Source organism: Chiloscyllium plagiosum, chromosome 2 (genome assembly GCF_004010195.1).
Source record: "Chiloscyllium plagiosum isolate BGI_BamShark_2017 chromosome 2, ASM401019v2, whole genome shotgun sequence".
Classification (NCBI taxonomy): Eukaryota; Metazoa; Chordata; class Chondrichthyes; order Orectolobiformes; family Hemiscylliidae; genus Chiloscyllium; species Chiloscyllium plagiosum.
In genome coordinates, this window is record NC_057711.1 from 39,702,983 (window position 1) to 39,716,881 (window position 13,899).

Sequence of the window (13,899 nt, forward strand, 5' to 3'; positions counted from 1 at the left end):
ACTTATCTCTCCACCCCGGAGGCTCCCTGCCTACATTCGTGATGCAAGGCTTTTGCCCAAAACATCGATTTTCCTGCTCCTTGGATGCTGCCTGATCTGCTGTGCTTTTCCAGCACCACTCTAATCTAGACTCTATGTATCGAACTCAACAATTTCCTTCCCACCTAATTTTGTGTCACCTGTAAACTTGGTGAGAGAACCTTCACTTTCCTCATCTATGTCATTAATTTATATTATAGATAATTGTTGCCTCAGCACTAATTCCTATGGCACTCCATTACTTACAGGTTGCCATTCTGAAAGGGCCCCCTTTATCCCAATTCACTATCTTCTATTAGTTAGCCAATCCCTTATCCATGATTATATCCAACACCCAACATAATGGGTTCTTATTTAGCAGCTTATGTGTGACAAGTTATCAAGTGCTTTTTGTTATGAAGTTGAAGGTATGTTCTGAACCTTTAAGAGAGAGTGAATACTCTCTTGCACTGAGGGTTTGCAGGCACCTGTCATGTGACCGATTAGCAGTCTCAGAGAGTATTGTAAAATTGAAAATATGCAGCATTTGGCTGTAAACTAGATAGCTGAGTTGCGCTGAGCACAATTCGAATCTAACCAATCAGTTTAAATTATGCCCCAGGATACTAAAACCCAATCGTGTTTGAATGTTTTGTTTTTGCTAATCCCAAACCAATGAGACGATCCAATGTTTGGGGTATAAAGAAGCAGGCATTTTGCAGGTTAGACAGAGAGTAAACTGCCATCAAGAGAAACTGCCATTCAAAACCCTCTCTACCAAAGGTACCTTTTTACGTATGGAACACCTTTGCAGTAAAAGACAGAAAGCAACCTAGGCAGATCTTCAGCTGAAAGAAGGATGACACCGTAGATGACAGCCATTGTGTCATTTTGAAATTAAGTTGATGTCATGTTAATACAGGTGGTTTTTGGAACAGTATGTTGTTATAGTGTTGGAGACAGAGAAGAAGCAGTTTAGAGAAAGGAGGCTTAGAGTTGTAAATAGTTATTGTTTAATATTTACTTTTAGAGTTAAACAATAAATTAATATTTTTCTTTAAATAGTGGAATTTGGAAGTTCTCTGTTACTCATACTTTAACAGATTATGAGGCGAGGTGAGCTTTTCTTGGTGTTTGGTTTAATTAGCAGAGGGATTCATGGCCATGTTGTAACAGTTTGGGGGCTCGGGTCTGTGATTTGGACAGGTTTAGACAGATCCAGTCTGAGATTTTGACAGATTTTGACAGATTTGAGGTACAAAAGATCCCAGCAGATTTAAACACTTGCCAGTTCATTAAATAAAATGTCGATAAGACAATTTGTTTAATTTTGGTAACTTGTGGTTGGTTAAATTAAAAGTGAGAGAATTGGCTCCTAAGATTGCTAAAGAAGTTCTGGGGTTTGAAGATGATTCCCAAATTTGCCAAGAAAGTTTAAAAAGACATAAAAAGGCCATACTGTTAGAATTAGCAAATAGATTCAAACTGGATCGAAACAAGGACAAAAGTAAAGCTGAAATTGTAAGGGAATTAATTAAGCGCTTAGGTGTGTCAGAGAAACAGACAAGTGCAGTAGAGTTAGAAAAACTTAAATTACAATTGAAGAAAATGAAGTTAGAAGATAAAGAAAGGAAAAGAAGAGCCAAGAGAGAAGAATGAGAGAGAGAGAAGAGAGAATAAGAGAAAGGGAGAGCAAAGAAAGAGAGAGAGAGGAAAAAGAAAGGGATGTAAGGTTCTTACCCGAACAAAGAGAGAAGAAAGAGGAAAAGAGAGAGAATTGGAATTTCAGAAGTTGTGAATTAGTTGGGAAAGTCAAGTTAACAGGATGGAGATGAAGAGAGAAGGCAGTGATATATACAAATATGTCAAACCTCTGCCACATTTTGATGAGAAAGATGTCAAAGCCTTCTTTATTTCATTTTAAAAATTGAGTAGGCAGATGGAGTGGTCAGAGGACTTGTGGGAAATGCTAGTTCAGACTAAGCTGGCAGGCAGAACTAGTGAGGTATTTGCAGCGCTGTCAGATGAGGGGTCAAGAGATTATGAAGAGGTCAAACAGTCTTTTTGAGTGTGTATGAATTGGTTTTGGAAGCGTATAGACAGTGGTTCAGAAACATAAAGAAAGAACTAAGTTAAACTCATATGGAGTTCGAAATAATTAAACATGATCATTTTGATAGATGAGTGTGGGCCTTAAAAAAAGATAAGACCTATGAGGCTCTAAGAGAAATTATTCTGCTGGAGGAGTTTAAAGACTTACTCCCAGTGTTTATAAGAATTCATGTGGATGAACAGAAAGTTCAAGAAGTGTGAAGAGCAGCAAAAATGGCAGATGAATATGCATTGGTGCATAAGGCAAAATTTAGCTTCCGGCATGAATTTCATCCTGTGAGGGATAGAAATTGGGAGCGGGGAGATCCCACACTATGAAACAAAAGAGTAGAGCACACTGGTGATAGTTTACCACAGGTTAAAAAAGAAGCCCAAGAGGGTGGAAAGGAGATGAAAGGCTTCAGCTTTTCCACTGTGGTAAAGTGGGACATGGAAAGTCCCAGTGCTGGTTGTTAGAGAAAGGCACTGTGGGAAAACATGTGGTAAAAGAAGCTAAGCCACTGGCATTAGTGAAAGTAGTAAAGGAAAACCTGAGAAAATTCGAGGAGCTGCAAGAGAGTGCACAGCTTAGGCAGGGGCTGGCGATGGAGTTAGTGCCTGATCTCTACAAAGACTTTGCCACTGTGGGTAAAGTTTACTTAGAAAGAACAAGGACAGAAGGGAAAGAAGTTGTCATTTTGAGAGATACAGCACCTAATCAGTCTCTAAAAGTCAGAGATGAACGTATTTGCACTCATTCTGGCCTGTTACGTGAAAGAGGGATTGATGGACAGAAATGTAGCATTTCCCTATGTAAGATTAGGTTGGAGTGCCAACTCAAGACTGGGAATGTAAAAGGTGGGAATGATTGACAGAGTGTCATTTCCAGGAACACATTTTGTTCTTGGGAAAGATTTAGCAGGATCTAAGGTAGGAGTGACACCCCTTGTTGTGGAGAAGCCAAAGGAAGACTAGGGAACTGAGGAGTTAAAGGAAAAATACCCTGGAATTTTCCCAGACTGTGTAGTAGCAAGATTCCCCTATTTTAAGTCACAGTACGAAGCAAAACCTAACAAGAAAGACGATGGAGTTGAGGTTTCAGTTGGCGTGCAGCCTGTTTGATGTAATGGTGCAGGAAAAATCTGAACAGACAGAAGGTCAGGCTAAAGTGTTTAGTCCTGAAAAGCTAATGGACTTACAACAGAAAGACAAGACAATACAAGATATATGTATTGATGCATACTCAGAAAAGGAGTCAGAATGTATTCCAGAGGTTTATTATCTGAAAGATAGAATTCTAAAACAAAAATGGAGACCACAGCAGGTTAGTGCAGAGGTGAAGTGGGCGGAAGTGCACCAGATTGTGCTGTCGGTAGCATAAGTGTTATGGGGAGCACATGAATTACCAATAGGACCTTGGTGTACCTTGGTGTACGGAAGACTCAGGCTAAGGTTCAAAAGCATTTCTATTGACCTGGAATACACAAAGATGTGGTTAACTTCTGTCATACCGGTACATTGATAGTTTTTTCAGTATTCCAGCAGTTTTGCAAGCCTAAAGATTAATGGAATATTACGACTAGTGCATTCAGTATCCCTTAGTTATTTCTTTTAATATTCTAAGATGCAATCGGTCAGGTCCAGGGAATTTATCAGTTTTTAGTCTCTACATTTTCCCTAGTCCTGCTTCTCTACCAATAATTATTGTCTTATTTCCTCATGCCTTTCTCCCCCTTGATTAATTAGATGATTGAAATATAACTGTACAGAATTTTATGAAACAACTCTCTGGACTCCATCCTGCACTCAATCTTGCATTTGAAGTACAGCAATCAAATGTGTTCCCTTTCTTTGGAAAACTTCTGTCAGATGTTGTCTACTACTGCCCATTACAAGTTTAGCTTCAATGAGTAATATAAGCATTGGGATTCCTACAGTTCCACACACTATATGATTGCCATTATCGACAATCTCATAACCATTGAGCTATTACTCACTGCGCAAGTTGGATGCACATCAAAGCCATCCTGCAAAATAGTTAAAAGTCTCCCAAGACCAGGTTATAGTCCAACAGGTTTATTTGGAAGCACTAGCTTTAGAAGTGCTGCTGCTTCATCAGGTGATGAAGACAGGTGTCCACCTGATGAAAAAGGAGCGCTTTGAAAGTCAGTGCTTCCAAACAAACTTGTTGGACCATAACTTGGTGGTGTGTGATTTTTAACTTTGTCCACCCCAATCCAAACCAGCATCTCCAAATCATGGTTGCAAGATAGTGGTTACCCTGAGCTGATGGTTTCTCATATATCAGGCAAACTCATTAATGGGCCTTAGATTACAACTTCCAGTTCTGAAAAGTGCTCATAATTCTGCAAGAGTAAGGTATTTTACAAATTTGAACAGTAGGTAAAGATAGTGATTTCATGCTGCTATTTTGCTATCGCAACAAAAACGGGTGGTCACCATTGACAGGAAGTGGCTACTAGATCTATAATACAAATGAATAATGTGCTATTTAATTTCACTAGAGTATGCTGATAAATACATTTATGAACACTGCACCTAGTTAAACTTAATAAGATTGAGAAATGAATCAGAGAATGGATTTGCCAATGTAAAACCATGAGCTACCAAAGTCAACTTGTTGGTTTTAAATTTCAAAACAAAAACCTGGCAATTGTCAGGTATTAAATTGTCAGTCATCACCTAACTGGTACATGTATCCACCAATGAGAATCCATTTGTCAACCAATCAATACTTGCTTCTCCTATCACAGAAACATTGTTCTCTTTTTATTAGTATTCTTGTGAAGGTCCTCATGAATGAAAGATGAAAAGATTCAACAAAATGTGTCTTGTTTTTGCAATACTCAATTAATGAATTATTGCAGAAGTGAAGGATTTACATAGAACAAAAAACAAAGAAAATGTACAGCCCAGGAATAGGCCCTTCGGCCCTCCAAGCCTGAGCTGATCCAAATGTACTTTTTTAACCTGTTGGTCAATTCCTAAGCATCTGTATCCCTCTGCTCCCCACCTTCTCATGCATCTGTCCAGCCGCATCTTAAATGACTCTACCATGCCTGCCTCTACCACCTCTGCTGGCAATGCATTCCAGACACCCACCACCCTCTGTGTGAAGTACTTGCCACGTGTATCTCGCGTAAACTGTTCACCTCTCACCTTGAAAGCGTGACCTCTCGTTATTGAATCCTTCACCTTAGGTAAAAGCTTATCTCTATCTACTCTGTCCATACCCTTCATGATTTTGTAAAGCTCAATTAGGATTCCCCCCTCAATCTCCTTTTTACTAGTGAAAATAAACCTAACCTACTCAACCTCTCTTTATAGCTAGCACCTTCCATATCAGGTAAGAAGCTCATAAATCTTCTCTGCACCCTCTCCAAAGCGTCCACATCCTTTTGGTAATGCGGCAACCAGAACTGTACACAATATACTAAATGCAGCCCAACCAATGTCTTGTACAATTTTAACATGACTTGCCAGCTCTTGTACTCAATACCCTGTCCAATGAAGGCAAGCATACCATATGCCTTCTTGACCACTCTATCCACCTGTGCAGTAACCTTCAGGGTACAATGGACCTGCACTCCCAGATCTCTCTGCCCATCAACTTTTCCCAAGGCTCTTCCGTTCATTGAATAATTCACTCTAGTATTAGATTTGCCTAAATGCATCACTTCACATTTGTCTGGATTGAACTCCATCTGCCACCTTTCCGCCCAACTCTCCAGTCTATCTATATCCTCCTGTACTCTTTGACAGCATCTTTTGCTTTCTGCTACTCCACCAATCTTCGTGTCATCTGCAAACTTGCTGATCATACCAACAGTGTGTATATGACATCAACAGCCCTTACTTCATCTATCAACTTGGTCACTTCCTTGAAGAACTCTATTCAGTTGGTAAGGCACGATCTCCCCTGCACAAAACCATGTTGCCTATCACTGATAAGCTCATTATTTTCTAAATATAAATAGATCCTATCCGTCAATATCTTCTCCAGCAACTTTCCCACCACTGACATCAGGCTCACTGGTCTGTAGTTATCCGGAATATCCCTACTACCTTTCTTGTACAGGGGGACAACATGAGCAACCTTCCAGTCCTTCGGCACCTCACCTGTGTTTAAGATGCCATAAAGATATCTGTCAGGGCCCCAGCTATTTCCTCTCACACCTCCCTCAGCAACCTGGGATAGATCTCATCCGTCCTGGGGATTTGTCCACCTTAATAGCTTCTAGCCACCCAACACATCTTCCCTACTTATGCCAACGTGATCCAGACTAATCAAACTTCTATCTCTAATCTCAACATTCATCATGTTGCTCTCCTCAGTGAGCACTGATGCAAAGTAATCATTCAGAATCTCACCCATTCTCTCAGGTTCAGCACACACCCTTCCTTCATTATCCTTTAGTGGGCCAATCCTTTCTCTAGTTACCCCCTTGCTTCTTATATAAGAATAAAATGCTTTGGAATTCTCCTTAATTCTGCTCACGAAAGCTATTTCATGACCCCACTTAGCCCACTTGATTCCTCATTTAAGACTGGTCCTACTCTTCCAATATTCCTCCAGGGCCCATTCTGTTCTTAGCTGCCTAGACCTTATGTACCCTTTCCTCTTGGCTAGTCGTACAATTTCTCCTGTCATCCATGGTTCACGAATCTTGCCTTTCCTATCCTTTGCCTTCAACAGGACATGCCTATCCTGCACTATCTTTAACCTATCTTTGAAATCCTCCCACACATCAAATATGGACTTCCCTTCAAATGGCTGAGTCCAATCCACATTTTCCAGCTCCTGCCTAATTTTGATATAATTGACCTTGGCCCAGTTTAGTAATCTTCTCTTAGGACCACTCTCATCTTTGTCGACTAATAATCTAAAACTTACAGAATTGTGGTCACTTTCTCAAAGAAATCCCCCACCCTAACTTCTACCACCTGGCCTGGCTCATTCCCCAGTACCAGGTCCAATATGGCCCCTTCCCTCGTCGGACTATTGACATCCTGCTCTAGAAAACTCACCTAGATGCTTCTGACAAATTCTACCCCATCCAGACCTCTGACGCTAAAGTAAATTAAAATCTCCCATCACCACTACCCTATTGCCTCTACATCTTTCCATAATCTGTTTACCTATTTGTTTTTCTACCTCATGCTTACTGTTGGGAGGCCTGCAATACAGCCCCAACAATGTAACTGCACCCTTCTTATTTCTCAGTTCCACCCATAATGCCTCACCACCCAAGCCCTCCATAGTGTCCTCCTGAAGCACAGCTGTGATATCATCCCTGACCAGCAATGCAACTCCACCCCCTACTTCTACTTCCCTCCCTGTCTGAAGCATCTATAACATGGAACATTTAGTTGCCAATCATGCCCTTCCTTTAACCAATCTCTGTGATTGCAAAAACGTCATACTCCCAGGCACCAATCCAAGCCCTAAAGTTCATCTGCTTTACACACTATACTCCTTGCATTAAAGTAGATGCATTTCAGGCCACCAGTTCTTTTGCGCTTATCTGCTCTCTGCTTACTCTTCCCTTTATTAATGCTATCTTCATGATTCTTACATTCTCCAGTTTCCACCTCATTGTCTACTGTGTTTTCTCTTCTGGTTCCCAGCCCCCTGCCACATTAGTTTCGACACACAGCTTTCCTTCATTATCCTTTAGTGGACCATGGATACAACTGAATTTTAATAGCACAAACATAATGATTTATTTCATTACTACTTTTTATTTTACTATTCGTAATTTACAGAAAAGGTAACAGTAACAATTTCAACATTTTACTTCACCTTTACAAGAATTATGGCCTCTAACCCAATTTCATACGATCACAAGAAATAAGAGCAGAAATAGATCCTTTGGCTCACCGAGTCTGCTTCTCTATTTAATACAATCATGGCTGATCTTAGGTTTCAACCTCAGCTTACTGCCTGTTCCCCATATCCCTCAATTCTCTGAGACCAAACATCTGTCTTTCACAACCTTAAATATATTCAACAATGGAACATCCACAACCCTCTGAGGCAGAAAATTCCAAAGAGTCACATCCTTTTCAGTGAAGAAATTTCTTCTCATTTGACCTAAATGATAAACTCTGATGTTTTAGCTTCCCTGATAAGTGGAAACAATTTTTCAGCATCTACCCTGTCAAATCCTTTCAGGAGTTTGCACATTTCAGTGAGATTGTCTCTCATTTTTCTAAACTCTGGAAAATATAAACCCAATTTACTCAGCCTCACACCATAGAATAACACCCTCAACCCAGGGACTAATATAGTGAACCTATAGTGTACTGCCTCCTTAATACATATAATTTCCTTAATGTGGAAAATAAAGTGCATACAAAACTCCTGATGTGTTCTCACCAAAGCTATGTATAATTGCAATAAGACCTCTGTATTCCTATACTCCAAACCTCTTACAAAAAAGGCAACATGCCATGTGCCTTCCATATTCATTCCTATGCTTTTTTTTTTGAGCACTAGAGATTTGGCATCACTGGCTGGGCCAGCATTTATTGCCTGTTCCTGGTCGCTCTTGATAAGTGCCTTCTTGAACTGTTGCAGTTCATGTTAACTCTCTGCACACTTTGAAGGGGCATTCACAAATTCCTTTGACCATCAACACTTTAAAATTTTACTTTAAACATTCAGATCTCTTTATTTCTGGGGTTGTGGTGTGTTGGGAGAAGTTGAATATGGGGGCGGCACAGTGCCAGGGACCCAGGTTTGACTCCGACCTTGGGCGACTGCCTGTGTGGAGTTTGCACATTCTCCCCGTGTCTGCGTGAGTTTCCTTCAGGTGCTCCGGTTTCCTCCCACAATCCAAAGATGTGCAAGTCAGGTGGATTGGCCATTCAAAATTGCCCGTAGTGTTAGGTGCATTAGTAAATGGGTCTGGGTGGTTTACTCTTTGGAGGGTCAGCCTGGATTTGGTGGGCCGAAGGGCCTGTTTCCACACTGGAGGGAATCTAATCAATCTTTACAGTAGTATTTTATGCAGAGATGTTTGAGCTATTTCCTATTTTGCTTACATTTGCATACAAAATGAGAAATCACAAAAGCAGTACACAGTCTTACTCAAACTATCAAACAAATTTTGTGATTAAAACTACCTTAACTTGTGATTTGATATTCTATAACTATTCACAAAATGCTGTTTTTACCGTCACGTAGAACTCCATTCACTCGAATCTGATGTTGAGGTCGAGCAGTGCTTTCTTCTCCTTCATTAGTCTTGTGTCCATGAAATAAGGCAACCTCCATCTCTAAACCCGTGAACAAACAACAATCAGAATAAAAAAAAGCACTTATCAAAAACTAAGATAAAAGCTTAGTTTGTGCATCATTTGACCTTTTAAGGCTATACCATATTTTTCTTCATACCATTAAAATGAAAGCAAAGTACTGTGAATATTGGTGATCTGAAAACCAGAACTGTTGGAGAAACTCAGCAAGTTTTCCAGCATCTGTGGATAGAAAAAGTGTTGACATGTTGCTTCCAAGATGACTCTTCTTCAGACTGAAGCAGGTTGGGAAATTATGACTTTACATTATTCTGAAGGGGAAGGAGGGTCATATTTAGTAGATGGTGAGGGTACTCAAATTAAAAGGCAAAGTGAGTGGCATTAGTAGTAAAGGAGGAATATTAGTAAAGAACAGATGTTAATGGTAGGTGATACTAGCAGAAAACTTTGACTGAAAATTTTAACACCTGACCTTTTCATTCCTCTCTCCTGACTTATACATTAACAATCTGGTCGAAGGAACTGAGGGCATTGTTGCTGAGTTTGCAGATGACACAACAATAGGTGGAGGGACAAGCACTGTTGAGGAGATGGGGAAGTTGCAGAAAGACTTGGACAGGCAATGAGAGTGGGCAAGGAAGTGGCAGATGGAATACAATGTGGAAATATATGAGGTTATGCACCCTGGTAGGAAGAATAGAGGCATTAACTATTTTCTAAATAGGGAAAGGTTTCCAAAATCTGAAGCACAAAGGGACTTGGGAGACCTATTTCAGGATTCTCTTAAGGTTAACATGCAGGTTCAGTTGGCAGTTAGGAAGTCAAATGTAGTGTTAGCATTCATTTCAAGAGGACTAGAAAACATTGTAGAGATGTACTGCTGAGGATGTATAAGGCTCTGGTCAGACCACCCATGAAATATTGCGAGCAGTATTGGGCCCTGTACCTCAGGAAGGATGTGCTGGCATTGGAAGGGGTCCAGATAAGGTTTACAAAAATGATTCCTGAGTTGAAGGGCTTATCATATAAGGAGAAGTTGAGGACTCTGTGTCTGAACTTGATGGATTTTAAGACGATGAGGGAGCACCTCGTTGAAGCTTACATTATAATGAGACCCGGATTGAGTGGATGTGGAGAAGATGTTTCCATTAGTAGGACAGACTAAGAACAAAGGTAAAGCCTCAAAGTGAGTGAATGAATGACTCTTGAAATATGAGATGAGAAGGAATTTCTTCAGCCAGATTTGTGAAAATTTCAACTTTTGAGGAAGTTTGGTAATCTATGTTGAATTGTGCCAATGTTTGTGTCCACGAGGTCGTTTACTGATACATGTATAAGGTCAAGGTCACATAGCTCAATATCCAACAATAAATTTGGATGACTTCAATTGCCATGTGAGTAAATAATTTACCTTGCCATGAACACTAAGTAAAAGTTCACTGAATCTGATTCTGGTATGAAATTTACTCCAAAATACATTACTGCTAAGAATTTAATGAAACCCCTACGGCGTCTCAAATTTATTGCATTTTGATATACAGGTCGTTCTGCTATAACGCCACAGTTGTGTTCCTCTGCAACCTTGTGCTACCGAAAATCATGCTATGGAAAACCGCTACAGAAAATCACACAATGGAAAGCCGGTACAGAAAATCACGCTGTAGAAGATCGCTGATAGAAAATCACTATACCCATTTAGTAGCAAGTTTGTGTTATTCAAACAATGTCTACCATTGGCCAATCCCATTATAGCCGATTCACACTGATGAAATGTGGGTTATAGTAGAACAGCCTGTATTTGAAACAGATCCAACAAGTGAATAAATATTCTACTTCATGATTTCTCATGAGGTATATTCTACAATAATCTCTTGATACGAGTAGTAAAATAAATTTCTGTAAACGATAGCTGTAGGTTAACATGTATCTTTGTCAAAAACAATTTTCAAAAAAATCTTGGTGATGGAGAAACCAGATCAATGCCAACAGCACCTTGCATTTAAACAGCACCTTCAGGAAAGTAAAATATCCATTATACTTCACAGACCTGTCATCAGGCATAAATTGACAAAAGGGCAGGCAAGCGTTTAGGGATATATGAATGAAGAGATCAAGATTGATCAGCTGAAAGGTTGAGGGATGAAGGCAAAACCACACAATAATTGAATGAAGAAACTGAAAGATTTAGATAGGATGAGAGTTTGAGGAGTTTTCTGAAGATTTAGAATTAGAATTAGAATCCCTACAGTGTGGAAACAGGCTCTTCGGCCCAACAAGTCCACACTGACCCTCCGAAGAGTAATCCACCAGCCTACATTTCCTCTGAATAATGCACTTCACCTATATATCTCTGAATGCTGTGGGCAATTTAGCATGGCCAATTCACCTAACCTGCACATCTTTGGATTGTGGGAGGAAACCGGAGCACCCGGAGGAAACCAACACAGACACGGGGAGAATGTGCAACCTCCACACAGACAGTCACCCAAAGGTGGAATCAAACCAGGTTCCTGGCACTGTGAGGCAGCAGTGCTAACCACTGAGCTACCGTCCCGCCTAGATTCTGGACATTACAAAAATATGATTCATTAGGGTATGGTACATGATTAGAATTTTAATCTTGTGGTATTTGTTGGCTGATAATCAATGTAGGGATGATGGAATAATCGGGTCTGATAAGAGTTAGAATACAGTCATAATCTTTTAAGAATTCACATTTATGGAGGATGATGGTGGGAGGCCACCCAGGACAGCACAGATGGTCAGTTGTGGAGGTAACAAAAAGCATGAATGAGTGTTTGAGCATTGGGCTGCAGACAGGTGATAAGACATTTGTGGAGGTTTTGGTGACAGATAGAATATAGGTAAGAAGCTCAGCTCAACTTCATACATTTGGTTCGGGGCTGGGCACCAGTTTACGGTAATGGCTAGCTGTGGGGATTGCACTTTGTATACATGCAAGATGTCCTGGTTCAAATCCTGCACAAGTGCTGTGTTTTTTGGGGCAGCACAGTGGCTTAGTGGTTAGCACCGCTGCTTCACAGTGCCAGGACCCACATTTGATTCCAGCCTCGGGAGACTGTCTATATGGAGTTTGCACATTCTCCACGTGCCTGCATGGGTTTCCTCTGGGTGCTCCAGTTTCCTCCCACAATCCAAAGATTTGCAGGTTAGGTGAATTGGCCATGCTAAATTGCCTGTAGTGTTCAGGGATGTATAGGTTAGGTGCATTAGCCGGGGTAAATGTAAAGTAACAGGGGTAGGGGAATAGGTCTGGGTTAGTTACTCTTTGGAGGGTCAGTGTTGACTTGTTGGGCTGAAGGGCCTGTTTCCACACTGTCGGGATTCTATGATACAGGTAGGTGACACTGTGAAAAATAAAGAGCTGAAAATGTGTTGCTGGAAAAGCGCAGCAGGTCAGGCAGCATCCAGGGAACAGGAGAATCGACGTTTCGGGCATAAGCCTTCCTGAAGAAGGGCTCATGCCCGAAATGTCGATTCTCCTGTTCCGTGGTTGCTGCCTGACCTGCTGCGCTTTTCCAGCAACACATTTTCAGCTCTGATCTCCAGCATCTGCAGACCTCACTTTCTCCTCTGTGAAAAATAAAGACCCAATTCTATCACATCTTCAAAGAATTCCCAAAGCACTTTACAGTAAATGAAGTACTTTTGAAATGTCATTGCTGATGTAATGTTGGAAATACAGTCTCGTTAGTCCTGCGAAGGTAAACCGAAAGCAGCAAGGAAGCGATGGCTAGGGACTGGAGTTGGAAGCAGGAGCTGTAGACAATGGCTTATACTTTCTAGGCCTTGACCACTTCAAATACTTTTCACAACTTTCAGTTAAAAATTTTCTTTGACCACAAATTGCTGGAAGAGCATACTACTAACAAAATGTGGGACCTTTGAGAAAAATCTATTGTTCAGGTCAATCTCCAAAGCCCAGGTAATTTAAAATACCAAGATCTGGAAAAAATAGGGTGAACAAGCATAACATTACGTACGAAAACAAAAGAAAGGGAGAGAAATCCAACCAGAGAGGAAACTCAAACATTAATTAAATGTTAAGTAAGTAATTTTAAAAATGTATAAAAATGAATTAATTACCTGCTAGAAAGATAGGTTAAGGTTTAAATATTTCCTCCTCTCAGTTGGTGAGACTGCCTGACTGCAGGGGGAGAAAAGCTGTATTATTAAAAGGTTCCTTTAATCAATAAGTACCAGTCATAATTTTATGCCGTATTTTAGTTAATCTTCTTGCAAATGCAGCAACGTCTTGAAACTTGCAGATAAGTTGATGACAAGCTTTTCCTTGAGATTAGTGTCACAGCAGTTTGGCAAGTTAGGGGGTGCAATTTTCCTCATTATAAAATATTGGTTATTTACATGTAAGTAATGGTATTTGCATTAAGTTCCTCGTGTTTTCTCTGTAACTTATACATGTATTTGTTTAGTAGGAATTTGATGCAATTAGTACAACACTCTCCACATGTACAATTCCCAAGTGTA

General features: G+C 40.3%; 1 protein-coding gene and 1 long non-coding RNA gene across 2 annotated transcripts in view; both read right to left on the reverse strand.

The window, feature by feature from the left end:
- Positions 1-13,899, reverse strand: part of LOC122559054 (xanthine dehydrogenase-like) — a 360,223-nt gene that overhangs the window by 127,521 nt on the left and 218,803 nt on the right. The gene's annotated exons all lie outside the window — the stretch shown is intronic.
- The window catches only part of LOC122559080, a 34,411-nt gene that overhangs the window by 19,226 nt on the left and 1,286 nt on the right, over positions 1-13,899 (reverse strand). Inside the window, exons 2-3 of the long non-coding RNA XR_006314336.1 lie at positions 13,498-13,558; positions 9,310-9,411 (exon numbers count right to left, since the gene is read on the reverse strand). This is a non-coding gene — a long non-coding RNA (uncharacterized LOC122559080). The remainder of the gene's footprint in view (positions 1-9,309; positions 9,412-13,497; positions 13,559-13,899) is intronic.